At 40.3% G+C, this 12,082-nt stretch overlaps 1 long non-coding RNA gene across 2 annotated transcripts in view; it reads left to right on the forward strand.

Annotated features, from left to right (window-relative positions):
• The window catches only part of LOC117368202, a 95,329-nt gene that overhangs the window by 59,651 nt on the left and 23,596 nt on the right, over positions 1–12,082 (forward strand). The gene's annotated exons all lie outside the window — the stretch shown is intronic.

Raw genomic sequence — 12,082 nt, forward strand, 5'->3', positions numbered from 1 at the left:
ACATACTTCAATTAAGTACATGATTTCTTTTTTCATTTTTTTAACAGTGTGGCCCAATGTTGCCCTTTGAACTGAGATGGCCCTGGACTGAAATACCATTTAGTATACCAAGTTAAAACTGAGAAGCCTTAGCAAAACTGTGTGAGGAAGGATTACTCAGCAATACTTGTTTGCTTATTACCTAGCTGGAGCTAGAATAATTATTCTGTCACTTTTATGAAGACAAATGTCTATAGCCTTCTTCCTTTATAAATCTGAAATGACTTTCCAGATTCTCTCAAATCCCAGCTCTTGTGCACTAGCCATCATTTGGTGATTGAGTTCCAGATGAGTTAGAGGGGAAAAAATGTTAAGGGGGTTTGAGTAGGTAAGCAATGCAGCACAGCTTAGAAGATTTTTGGCCATCGGAATAGAGGCTTCTGATTATATAGAATTTACTGTAAATGACAGAGGATCGAGGAAGCTGCAAGTGCTATGGCACTCCTGACACTCTAGTGGCGCATGCCAGGGCAGGAGAAGGCTGGGGAGGAGAAATAAATAAATTAATATTGCAGGCTATTTCCATGGCACTTCTCTGACACCCCCCGCATCTAATCTCTAGGCAGCCTCTTCTTACATGAGTAATCTCCCAATCCAAATACTGTATCACTATGTACTCCAGACTCCGTCCTCCATCCAGTCATCAAAACTTCTCTGCCTGACTTCCATATACCACCCCTTGAGAGACAAACATTACATTAGGGATTTCTATTCCGCCATTACCTTGCAGTTCAAGGCAGATTACAAAAGAATTATCCAAGATGTATTACAACAAGAATTAAAAAAAAAAAATAAAATAAAAATTGGTCATTTCCAAAAAGAGTAAGAAATGGGTAAGGTTATTTGTTTGGGGTAGTTGGCTTTAGTGAGAGGTGGAGTTTGAGACTTGTGGTATTATTTCTTTTTTCAAACCCCAGCCTGAATCCCTATACCCTGATCGCTCTTCAATCTAATCTAATCTAATCTTTAGTCTTATATACTGGGTCATTCCCAGAGGGGCTCGAACCGGTTAACTAAACATTATCTTAAGACCATAGATAAACAGTCAAAAAAAGGAAGAATCTGTAAATATCAACAGAGTTATCAGCTAGGGAATTCTATCAATTATCTATTTTATAAATAGATATGTTGTCAAGGTTTTTCTAAAACACGTCAGAAAAGAGAGAGTTCTAATAACCGACGGAAGCTCATTTCAAATTTTGACCATAGTGAATAGCAAAGAATGTGAAAATCTACCTAAACTTTGAATCCCTTTAATGTCAGGAAACATTAATTTAAATTTAGGTATATTCCTTGTAGACTGAAAATGATAGGAATTAAAAGAAAGAGGAAATAATGGGGAAAAGATCCCATATAAACTCTTAAAGATCACATTTACACATTTATCCAATATATCAGAAGCCAGTGCAATGCCTTCAACAATGGAGTAACATGATCGTATTCATTTCTTCCATGAATTATTTTGGCAGCCGTATTCTGAATGAGTTATAATCTCTTTAAGTTGCATTTACTTAAACCTACGCATAGGGAATTAGCATAGTCCAGATATGATAGTCTGGACCAGTATAGTAAAATGATGTTGATGGAAAAAAACAGTGAACTCTCCTCTGCATCCGTAAGCTAAAATAACATTTTTGGGATATGTTATTAATTTCATTTGTCATAGAGAGTGTAGAATCCAAAACAAAACCCAGGATTCTAGATGAATGTTCAATCTTTAAAGAGTCAACCAGGATTCATCGGGGGGGGGGGGGGGGGGGGGGTTGTTGTTCAAATGAGGCTCAGGGTTCCAGGAAGAGGCACTTCCCCTCTGTTGCTGTCTGGATCAGGGCTAACCTTTAAAATGGCACTTCTGCCTCCTAGAAGTAGTCTGGAGGTCACAGCTGCTATTTTTGAGCCCTTAATTGGCATGGGAAGGAGCAACTGGGGATTGTTCCTGCATGCTCTTCACTAGACCATCAGAGAACTCTTCAGGTAGGTCTCGGAGTAGAGTGGGGGGAGGTGAGGGGGGAATAACAGAGGGTTAGGAGGGTCTTTGGGAGGAAGAATACTTTTCAAGGGGGATTTTTAGGAGCTGCAGGAAGAGCTTTGATGGGCAGAGGGAATCAGAGGTCCATTAAGGCTGCTTCAGACCATAGATTAACAGATAAAAGTCAATGGTTTTACTGTACCACTGACACCTACAGCAAGTACCTTTAAAATTGTTCCCCATGATAGCATTAAATAGGGGTACCACGACAGGGCAGACTTTTAATTTTCAAAAATTTAGAACTAAAAGGTGGTGAAGAAGAGGGATGATTGGTTCTCATGGTAGTTGCAGTAGATGTCAGTGGTGTAGTAAAAACCATTGTGGGTACTGAATGGGCAATACCCGGCAAATTTTTTTTGATCAGATCCAGGAATATTACAAATTGTAATAGTAAAGATGTTGTTTATGCAATACTTTGCCCCTGTGATCTAGTCTATATTGGACGCACAAATAGACCAATCAAATTGAAACTCGGTGAACACAAATCACACATAACTAATGAGAGTCTGCAGGCCCCTATGGGTTCAACATTGTGTGGAAAAACATCATTTGATTGAAGATCTAAAATGGCATATCATTGACCAATTATAGCAAGGGAGGGTGGGTGATAATATAGAGAAATATCTCAATATTAAAGAACAATGTTGAATATATCATTTAGATACAGTGGAACAGAGAGGGTAAAATGCTGAGGTGGAATGGGGTTCATTACTGTTCTAGCTCTGTTTCCTTTGATGAGTGGGGTATCAGCTGTTATGAGAATTAATGTATTTAAACGTCACAAAAAAAACGCCTCCGCCATATTGCTTTGAAAACATAAGGAGGCGGATGGTGCTGACAGCTCTGGTAAAGTATTAACTAGTTTGCCAATATTTCAGTTCTTCTTCAATATATATCTTGATGAATGATAAGTTTAAATAGGGATCAGAACACTGACATATTTGTTTGTTTCAAGCTCCGTGTCAAACATGTCGGGTCCAGCCCTCCCGGGTTGAGCTTAACTACAACCTATGAGATAAGTTAATTTTCTTTTTGAAAGAGATATATATTTATACTGCATGAAGAAATATTTAACAATTTTTTTAGAAATTGAAAATAATACAAAATATAATATTGAGCCAGAGACGATTAGACACATAAATCTTCACCACTATGAAAGTTTGTTGAGCGGATGGAGTGGTAGCGCTGAGGCTCAGAAGAACTGATTCATTCAAACTGGAGAAAGTATTGTGACTTGGAGAATATAAGTTGACTGAGGAAAATATAAGTGTGCACAAGTAAGAATACTTGAGCAATGTCCAACAGCTATAGTTTCTCCATGTGGATGCCACACACTCAATTTGTGTGGAAATGATGCTGCAGAATGTATTCCTGAAACCATAACATACTTTGGAGCTCTAGTCCACATCGATAGAAAATTTTGCAAAATCGTATTGGCTGTTCTCTTCATGGCATATCTAGCACACGGTGGTCAGACCGTGTTGAAAGTGTAAAGCCCTTTGAAGCCCATCTGCCTGGCATCAAATTAGCATTAGAAGTCCTCTTGAAGCTGAACCTAACTGCCAAAACAAGAACAGAGATTAATGGAGCTTTGTCTTATGTGACATCATTCGTTGGTGTGATAATGTCTGTAGTATGGTACAAAATATTAGTTCCAGTTGATATCTGTAACAAAGTTATCCAATCCAGAAATGCAACACTGGTTGTTGAATTGTCCAACATAAAAACCTTGATTTCAGAACTGACAGATCTCCACAACAGTTGGAAAAGTATGTGGAGTGAAGCTAAGCATGTTGCTTCCAATTTACACATAGAAATTAAACTATCTGGAAGTCGTGGTGATGCAAAACGCATAAGGAGGTTCCATGGTGAATATTCCAAATTGTCACAACAACATGAAAAGGATGACTTCCCTGAAGAAGCATATTTCAGAAAGTCTGTTTTTTATGTAATGTTGGATAATGTTATTGGTGGACATTGAGAGGGGACATGATCGAAACATTCAAGGTATTGAAGGGGATAGACTTAGTAGATAAGGACAGGTTGTTCACCCTCTCCAAGATAGGGAGAATGAGAGGGCACTCTCTAAAGTTAAAAGGAGATAGATTCCGTACAAACGTAAGGAAGTTCTTCTTCTCCCAGAGAGTGGTAGACAACTGGAATGTTCTTCCGGAGTCTGTCATAGGGGAAAACACCCTCCAGGGATTCAAGACAAAGTTAGGCAAGTTCCTGTTGAACAAGGATGTACGTTGATAGGGCTAATCGCAGTTAGGGCACTGGTCTTTGATCAGAGGGCCACCGCGTGAGTGAACTGCTGGGCATGATGGACCACTGGTCTGACCCAGCAGTGGCAATTCTTATGTTCTTATGTTCACAGTTCATTTCAATGCTGCAGTGAAAATTTCTGAGAAGTTCAGCTTCCTTTGGAAGTACCTAACAATTTCTGTAAGCTAAAAGCTGAAAGAAAAATCAAAATCACTGGCAAATCAATATCCTACTGATATCAATGAAGATCTTGTAATGGAGATGAGTCATCTGCCAGCGGTTCATAGATCAAATTTTGGAGAGAACCAGCTGAGCCTATTGGAGCTGCTTAATTGCTTGAAAAAGTACAAATTGGAAGGACTCTTTCCAAATATATGCGTCGGTCTACGTATTCTATTGCCAATTACTGCCACTGTCGCCTCTGCAGAATGCTCATTCAGCAAACTAAAGCTGGTAAAATTTTTTCTAAGATCTACTATATGACAAGCGTGACTAGTAGATTTGGCCCACATACCTTCTTTGTACCAGGGCCCGGATTTTCTTTCAGCGGCCCTGCTGATATATCTAAAAAAATGTCTTGTCTCTCCGTTTTATCGTGTCAGTTATTTTTCTTCCATTTGTTTCTTTGCTTTCCTGACTACACACCCAGACTCTCTTAACTTTTCCAGATTTTTTTGCCTGTCTTCCTCTTTCTGCAATATTTTATAGTTTATGAAAGCTAACCTATTATTCCTTACTTTCTCAGCTACTACTTTTTAGAACCAAAGCGGCCTTCTTTTCCTCTTGCTTTTACTTACTTGCCTCACAAAAAGGTTTGTTGTCCTTACATTAATTCCTTTCAATTTTACCCACTGCAGTTCTACTCCTTTCAGACGTTCCCATTCAGATAAAAATTCCTGGATGTACTCCCCCATCTGAACAAAGTTAGTTGTTGGTTTTTTTTACAGTCTAGAACCTTTACTTTTGAATGAGACCTCTCTATACCCATCATATTATTAAACCATACCATGCAGTGACCACTAGATACCAGATGATCACCCACTGTAACATCAGAAACACTTTCCCCGTTTGTAAGCACTAAGTCCAGTATGACCCCATCCCGCATAGGTTCCATTACCAATTGTTGGAACAGTTCTCCTTGTAGAGAATCCAGGATCTCCCTACTTCTAGAAGACTCTGTAATAGGGATACCCGAATCAACATCCAGCATGTTAAAATCACCTATTAGTAAGACTTCCCCTTTTTTAGATACTCTATATTCTGAATGTCTATTATTAAATCTCTGTCCACTTCTTCTGTCTGTGAAGGAGGCCTGTATATCACACCAATGTAAATATATTTACCATTTCCTCTTTCCAAATTGATCTACAGTGCCTCTTCCTTGTCCTGCATATCCTGCAAGTATATGGCTTTTCCACACTATATATTATTTATATGTGAAAGAGGTTGTGAGGACATTATAACAAATGTTTGATTAAACGATTAAAAAAAAAATTGTTCTGGAACTTATAAAGTGTATTACTAATGAGCCTGGGACTATATGATACAACACTCCTATCCTATTTATGCCTATTTATGTCTTCTTGGCCTACATGAGTGTACCTAAATCCAAAACAAGTGACTACGATCCACCCCTAACACATCTACATTCCAGTAGGTGCCTCAAAATGGTAGATGCCTATCACCCAATTAAGTACAATTAATGTGAATTGCAAGTTATTAATTGCCCATTATTGGCACTAATTCAGCTTTTTAAACAAATTAGGTGCCTAAATTTAGGTGTAATTTGTAGAATCAGGGTCAAAATGTTTTTCAAGCACACACAGGCCAGCAAAAGTTAGAGAATGCATTGAACTCACTGCATAGTTTTCACTGCTCAAGATCTAGAACTCTGGAATATGCTACCCCATCATCTCCGACTCCAACCCTCTCTTTCATACTTCATGTTAGAGCTTAAAACTTTCTTTAATACTTTCTATGGTTTTTTATCTGGAGATAATTACACAGCGTTCCCACCCTTTATTTTTCTTCCGACTTTCCTATCAAAATTGTGTAGTTCTTCTCTCTTTCCCCCTTCACTCTGCCCTAAGTACCGCTCATTTTATTTTCCCAATTTTAATTTTGGAGGTCATCCAGATGGCTACACTGATGGGATGAATAGAAGGTTTTAAATACATTTGGAAACTATTTAAAGAGTCAAGAACATCTCCTGGCCATTTGAATTGCTTTGAATATTGGGCAGGTTGTGTTTTTGCATGCTTTGCATCTGTACTGATGCTCCCAGAGGATCCCAGACAGCATAAACTCTTTGGATTTGTAATCTCATAACATTATCAGACTGGACTCTGAGGCCCGGATTCACAAACATGTCATCTCATGTCAAGTGCTGGCCTACTGCTGCCTAACGTAAATGGTTTCATTGGGTTTAAGTGCCACAATAATTAGTTGTCTACACACAAACTACCCCCTTCTACTAAAAAAACCCCACACTCCAGAGAGTAGAAGGGAGTAGTTTGTGTATTATATGATCCTTCCACACTTGTGTTTGGTGATACAATAATTAGCTGTGCCATTAAAACCGAATTAAACCCTTGAAAAAACAAAATAGATGCCAGGATGGTCTCGGGACTCAAGGATCTCCCGTACGAGGAACGGCTGGATAAATTAAAGCTATACTCACTCGAGGAACGCAGAGAGAGGGGTGACATGATCGAGACATTCAAGTATCTCACGGGCCGCATCGAGGTGGAAGAAGATATCTTCTTTTTCAAGGGTCCAGCGACAACAAGGGGGCATCTGTGGAAAATCAGGGGCGGGAAACTGCACGGGGACACCAGGAAATTCTTTTTTACTGAAAGGGTGGTTGATCACTGGAATAGACTTCCTGTGCAGGTGGTCAAGGCCGGCAGCGTGCCAGATTTTAAGAATAAATGGGATGCGCATATGGGATCTCTAAGAGGGTAAAAGTAGGGGAGACTTGACGAGATATAGGATATCTGGGAGGTGGATTTTTAGTGTGGACAGACTTGATGGGCTATGGCCCTTTTCTGCCGTCATTTTTCTGTTTCTATTTATAGAATTTGGGGGTTAGTGCTTACCTCAGTTTTGTAAAAGGGCCCCAAAGACAATTAAGATGACTAGGTTTATTCTGAAATCTGACAATGAGCATAAGTAACTAGAGAAAAAAAAAAGATTTCGTAACAAATCGTTATCAGGGTCCAATACAAAAGACACAAGGTTATTGCATTGACATTGGGTATTTATGGAATACTTTAATCCCTTATAAAAAGTCATTGTTATTTTCAGAAAAAGTCCGTAATCTTGAGACTAGGGAAGTATTCATTCTGCTACACCAGGCAACTTAAGCTGGTGATTTAGTGCTCTGTGTTCCTGACTATTTCAAGTTAAATAATAATGATACACTGTACACTTTATTACAGAACTTGGGACTTGGAGTTTTGGTGTGCCGTGACCTTATAGTTGATTTACACTCCAGATTAAAGGATCAAGGAATGCAATTACAGTTTGCCCTAACTCCCAGGGAACTTGCTTTTCTTCAATGTCATGAATAAAAGTATTGATAGACTTAGATGTATGCTGTAGCACAGCAGTTCTTAACAATTAAAGTGAAATGAAAAAATAGTTTTTGTGAAGGTAAGCTTGAAACCCATTACATGCTATAGGCCTCCTGTGAACAGGGTATTTCTTCCTCTTTAGTCCTTTGGACAAAATGTTCCATCGTTTTGACCTATATACCAGGGGCTGTTGAAAAGTTCTCAGCCCAGCCAAGAAGAGAACGACGTGGATATGGTTCAGTCAATGGTCTGAAACAATGTCAAAACTCAGAATTTTGTTTCTGCAAATTAACGAAATAAGATAACGCTCTTTCCAGCTACAATGGCAAAATAACGCTGGTTGCTTGGGCTCAGAACTTTTCAGCACCCCCTCGTATGTAATAAAAGTGAGCCAAGTATAGGACAATCAAACCATTGTGGTATCGCTGATGAGGTTGACTCTTATTGGTGGAATGAGGCATTATGACATCACAATCTCAGCTCTGAAAGTCTTCACACTATGAAGGGACGCTGAAAAGTTCTCAGCCCAACCAAGTGGAGAATGACGTGGATATGGTTCAATCAATGGTCTGAAACAATGTCAAAACTCAGAATTTTATTTCTGCAAATTGGCACTTAATGAAATAAGATAACTCTCTTTTCAGCTACACTAGCAAAATATCGCTTAGAATTTAGGAAGTTGTTCATTGGGCTGAGAACTTTTCTACCAATTAGTGGTACACTGAATATGAAGAAGCTCATTCTATTCCCACTAATTAGTAGTGCAGCTTTGTAAAAGGAGACCTTAAATTATAAAACAAATGACCTTGTCATATACATTAAATGGGGAGCGAGGTGGGGGTAGGTGCTGCTATAGTTTTGCACTATGACGTAGAAGCAAAATTTCAATAAGGTAATTTTTGGCCTCTATGATTTATTTTTGTTTTTAATAATGGAAGAGGCCAAACTCAAAACAATTACTATAGATATTATTAGTCCTTTTACTAAGCTGTGATTAAAAGTGGCCACAGTACTTGCTGTTTTGGGGGGAGGGAAGGGGGTTTCTGTCATTCCTCGAATTTCTCTGTTACTACACAGGAAATATTTTGATGACTTGTAGTATATGCTTACTTTGCTGGATTATTTTTATATTTTGATATCTTGTATTGTTTGACTCGGTTGTTGTCATCAATAAAAAATTGTTTCAACATAAAAAAGTGGCCATAGCATGTGCTTGCCTGAATGATACTATTGAAACAGGACATTTAGGAAATCCTAATAGAGAGGTTTTAACAATGGTGAAAGGAAACCAGGAGTCTTTAAGGGGACAAAAAGAGTAAAGGATGTAAATTATCCCTATCAACCTCTAAGCAGCCTGGAGATACAATGAAAAACACAATTTGAAGTGTCTGTATACAAATGCTAGAAGCCTAAAAAGTAAGACAGGAGAGTTAAATACAGTGATGTGTATTGTGCAAAAGTCTGGAACCACTTGTGAATTTTACATTCTTTAAACTTTCTGACCTTTTATTTTAATACTAGTATTTTAGCCAGTTACATTAATGGGTGCTAGAATATATGTCTGTCTGTCTTTCTTTATTTCTGTCTCTCTATCCCTCCCACTTTGTTTCTGCCTGTCTCTCTCCCTGGCCCCCTTTGTCTGTCTGTCTTTCTGTGTCTCTCCCTGCCCCTATGTCTTTCTTCTTTTCTTTCTGTCTGCCTTCCTCCTGCTGTCTGTCTTTCTTTCCCCCCTCACTTCCCTGTGCAGCAGCCACAGCAGCATTCCTTTCCCCTCAATGTCCCTGTGCAGCAGCATTTTCCCCCACCCTACTTCCCTGTACAGCAGCATTTTGATCCCCCCCACTTCCCTGTACAGAAGCCACAGCAGCAGCATTCCCTTCCCGCGGTCCCGACAAACCTGCCGATTCCAGCAGCGTGTGCAGCACTCTACACATGCTGCTTCGGGGCCTTCTACTGCCCTGATTTACTCTGGCACGTCCCTGATGACATCATCAGAGACGCGGCAGAGCAAATCAGGGCAGTAGAAGGCCTCGAAGCAGCGTGTGTAGAGTGCTGGTCACGCTGCTGGAATCGGCAGTTTGGAGTCGGGACCGCGAAGAACATAGCGGCTGGAGTGTTTTGTCGGCGCTTCCCTTTCTGCGAGATGTTGCCACGGCTCCTCTCGATCCCCGCCAGCGTCGGAAGTCTTCTCCGACGCTGGAGCGGATGATGAGAGGAGCCGAATATTGTGGAGAGCAGGGAGTCCAGCGCTGGTGGCCAGTCCTGTCGGTGAGTGTAGGTAGGTGCTGGGAAGAAGTAAGGCTGGGGACTTGCACATGCGCACTCCTGTGGCCACAGACCTACAGATCATGGAAGCACGCAGTTAAGAGTGCACATGTGCGGCTAGGGTTTTATTATATAGGATATTTGTTGACCCAATAGATTTGTAAGGGATACATTTAACTATTAAACTTTTTAAAATCATTTGTTTCTAATTTTACAATTTTGTTGATACTGGATCATAGCTACCATATCTTTTACAGATCATGCTTCAAAACTAGATCAAGACTGTCCAGTCAGCACACATTATTTCTGACCAATTAGGGTGCTGCTTTTGTCAGCCAATCACAGTCCAGATATCTAGGTAACAGGGCAGCTATAAAAAGCACAGGCTTTAGGGTTTCAGACACTTTCTGCATCAACCATGAACAAGACTTGGAACCTGTCATTGGAGGAGCATGTTCGTATGTCAGTGATGAGCGAGGAAGGAATTTTGTGCCACCAGATAGTCAACAAAATCGACTGCAGTCACAGTGTGGTAGTAAAGATTGCACAAAAGAAAAATGCAATGTGTTCAGAGGCAGACCAGCCTCGGTTAGGTCATCCATGTGCATCAACATCAAGCAAAGACTAAGCACTTTGACACATTCCATTGACCAATCACAGGTAGACCTCATCTCAGCTACTTGCGTGAATGGTCAAATGAGTGTCAGTGTCATACCCATCAATAATTTGTTGTTGGTGCCTGCAGTTTGGTGTAAGGGGCTACAAAGCATGTAACAAGCCATTGATGACTGATGTCCAAAGGCACAACCAGATCAAGTGGGTGCAGAAGCACTCAAGCTGGACATGTAAAATGTAAGAAAAAGTGTTTTTCAGTGACAAAAGTACCTTCTGCCTGTTTGGTAACTATGTGAGGAGGTTTTCTGGAGAGGAGTTAAATCCTAAGGGTCTCAACCTCATTGTGAAACATACTTTGAATGTCATGGTATGGGGCTGCATGTTTGTTAGTGGTTTCGGACTTCTGCACATCATCGATGGAATGGTCAACAGGACCAAGTACATCTCAATACTGCAAAAGTGCATGATTCCATCAGCTCAGCAGCTGTTTCCAGACCCGTTCCTGTTTGAAGATGACAACATACCGTGCTATCGCTCCAAACAGGTGATCAACTGGAACCATCAGAACATCAAGGTTAGTCGATTGGTCTGCCCAATCTCTGGATCTGAATATGATCAAGACCTTGTGGCACAAAGTGGCTTGGGAGATGTCCAAGAGATATCTGACATCAGAACCTGATTTGTTTGAGCCACTCATTACAGTCTGGAATTACATCATCATCCAAGATCATCTCATGCAGACAGGTGATCAAGAACAGAGGGTGGTCCACAAAATACTGAGTCATCATTGACATACAAAACGGCCTTCTTCAAGACTACCTACATCAATATGGAGAATAGATGACGCTCGTATGTACTTTCTTGGCCAGCAAAACTCATTACTCGATTTATGCAGAAAAAACAATTAACATGGCAACTTAAACTCATAAATTTAAGGCCAAGCTAGAATAAAAAATTGATTTTAATAGCCATATATATCCCTTACTAGTGTTTTAGTCTGTTACATTAACGGGTGCTAGAAGAATAAACAAATTAACACTACTGGCTCGTACATTGCTCTACCTGCCAGAATATACACTACCAGAGGGCTAATCTACCTCGACCCCCCCCCCTCCGCCACTACCTCTGTCGTGTAGCCGACCCCACTGGCCCTCCCACCGTGAGACGACCAAAAACCTCCCGACTCCAGCAGCATCCGCAGTACTGTAAACACGCTGCTTCGCAGCCTTCTACTGTCCATGATTTCCTCTGCCGAGTCTCTGTTTCAATGTCATCAGGGACCTGGCAGAGGAAA

The sequence above is a fragment of the Geotrypetes seraphini genome, chromosome 10 (assembly GCF_902459505.1).
Source record: "Geotrypetes seraphini chromosome 10, aGeoSer1.1, whole genome shotgun sequence".
Lineage (NCBI taxonomy): Eukaryota > Metazoa > Chordata > Amphibia > Gymnophiona > Dermophiidae > Geotrypetes > Geotrypetes seraphini.